This window comes from Mastomys coucha, unplaced genomic scaffold, assembly GCF_008632895.1.
Source record: "Mastomys coucha isolate ucsf_1 unplaced genomic scaffold, UCSF_Mcou_1 pScaffold20, whole genome shotgun sequence".
NCBI lineage: Eukaryota > Metazoa > Chordata > Mammalia > Rodentia > Muridae > Mastomys > Mastomys coucha.
This window is the reverse complement of record NW_022196903.1, coordinates 128,449,606-128,452,292: the sequence shown is the minus strand read 5'-3', so window position 1 is coordinate 128,452,292 and position 2,687 is coordinate 128,449,606.

Genomic DNA, 2,687 nt, shown 5'->3' with positions numbered 1-2,687 from the left:
GCTGGTGGAGTTCCTGTGTGCCTGGTCTTGCTGGTCCCAGTTACTCCCAGTGTTGGGACAGATGTTGGATCCTGCTTACTTCTGATCCTGGGTGTGTCAGAGCACCTGGGAGTAGAGCTTCCTCTGGGTGTTGTGGGACTGGCTGCAGAGCTTGAGCCAAAGGTCTCTGATCCTGAGTGTATCAGAGTGCCTGGGAGTGGAGCTTCCTCCGATATGTGTATTTTCTACAATTAAAAAAATATACTTTGTTTTGTGAGTATGTGTGTGGACACACACATGGTATAACACACGTATGGAGATGAGAATGGGTTGGTTTTCTCTTTCCACTAAATGTGTCCTGGGAATTGAACTCAGGTTTTCACCCTTGGCCCTAATGAACCATATCAATTGGCCTAAAAATCACGTGAAGTATGATTTCATGAACTCTTGCAGCCATGAAGAAGGAGAATGCATTTGTAAATGCTACAGTGTGGATGAACTGTAAACTCTTAGATTAGTTGAAAAGCCAGACACAAATGGTCAGGTCACATAGCCAGATTGTAAGAAATGTCCAGAAGAGGTAAAATTCATGGAGACTGAAAACAGGTAGATCAGTGGTTGTCAGGGGTGGAAATAGGGAGAAATAAAGAGAAACTGCTTATGGATTTGGGGTGCTTAGGAATGATGGAACGATTTTGAAACAAGACTGAAGATGTGGCTGCAAAGCATTGGGAAGTTCGACATGCAGTGGACTCTGTCACATGCCACACAGCAGGATTGAGGTCAGTGAGAGACTGCACACAGATGAGCCCATAAGACCATAACGGAGCTGCAAATTCCCCATCGTCCAGGGATACTGCAGCTTCCTGCACAGCATGGAAGCTATGCATCGCTCCTGTGTTTGTGGTAATGCGACAACCCACTATGACGCCACTTAGACAAACACATGCACATGCACCATACATGGTACTTGATGATGATGATGATAAAAGACTGGTGGTTCACTCATGTTCCTATCTATATTTTAAACTGTAAAATTACATCCTTTGTTTGTTAGGGAACAGGTGGCAGAGAGGGCATGCTCATAAAAGTCAGAGCACAAGGAGAGAGTCTGCTCTCTACTTCCTTTGTGTAGATTCGGGGATTGAATCCAGATTGAAAGGCTTGCATGGCAAGCACTCTTACCCAACGAACCATCTCACTAGGCCTGTTCTATATTTGAATCTATTCATACATATACATATACATATACACATACACATGCACATACACACACACACACAAACATACACATACACACACACACACACACATACATATACATATACTTGGTTTTTGGAGACAGGGTTTCTCTGTATAGACCTGGCTGTCCTGGAATTCACTCTGTAGACCAGGCTGGCCTCGAACTCAGAAATCCACCTGCCTCTGCCTCCCAAGTGCTGGGATTAAAGGCATGCACCACTGCTGCCCAGCCTTCATTTACATATTTTTAAGTTTACTATCTATGTTCTAAGAATTAGAACAGGGGCTGGAGAGATGGCTCAGCAGCTTAGAGCACTGACTGCTTCTTCCAGAGGTCCTGAGTTCAATTTCCACCAACCACATGGTGGCTCACAACCATGGGATCTGATGCCCTCTTCTGGTGTGTCTGAAGACAGGTACAGTGTACTCACATACATAAAATAAACAAATAAATCTTCTTTTTTTAAAAGAAACATTAGAACAGAATGCCATGTTATTCCTAAAGTAGCTCACACATCTTGTGTTCTCCATCAGTTATTGATTGACTTGTTGATTTGGTTTTTCAAGGCAGGTTTTCTCTGTGTAACAATAGCCCTGGCTGTCTTGGAAGTCAATTTGTAGACCAGGTGGTCCTCAAATGACAGAGATCTGCCTGCCTCTGCCTCCAATTTTTAAAATTTTGTGTGTGTGTATGTGTGTGCTCATGAGTACAGATGGCTGCAGAACTGTGGAGGTCAGAGAAGGACATCAGACCCCCTGGAGCCCCATTAAAATGGTCTCTTTCCACAGCAACAGAAAAGTAAGTAAGACAGGGGAAGACATAAGAGATGGGAGATGGGTTAATCAAAACTAAAGATGTAAGCCGGGCAGTGGTGGCACATGCCTTTAATCCCAGCACTTGGGAGTCAGAGGCAGGTGGATTTCTGAGTTTGAGACCAACCTGGTCTACAGAGTGAGTTCCAGGATAGCCAGGGCTATACAGAGAAACCCTGTCTCCAAAAAAACCAAAACAAAAACAAGCAAACAAACAAACAAAAAAACTAAGGCTGTATAAAAAAGCCTTTTAGAAACACACCACTTGGGGGCTGGCGAGATGGCTCGGCGGATAAGAGCACTTATTGCTCTTCTAAAGGTCCTGAGTTCAAATCCCAGCAACCACATGGTGGTTCACAGTCACCTGTCATGAGATCTGATGCCCTCTTCTGGTGCATCTGAAGACAACTACAGTGTACTTATGTATAATAATAAATAAATCTTTGGGCCAGAGTAAGTAGAGTTCCTAAAATAAAATTTCCAACAACCACATGAAGGCTCACAACCATCTGTACAGCTATAGTGTCCTCATATACATAAAAATAAATAAATAAATCTTTATAAAAAAAGAAAGAAATACACCACTTCATAACCTAATCAAAAAAAAATAGAGTTCAGAAAAGTAAAAGGTCAGGGCTATACAGAGAAACTCT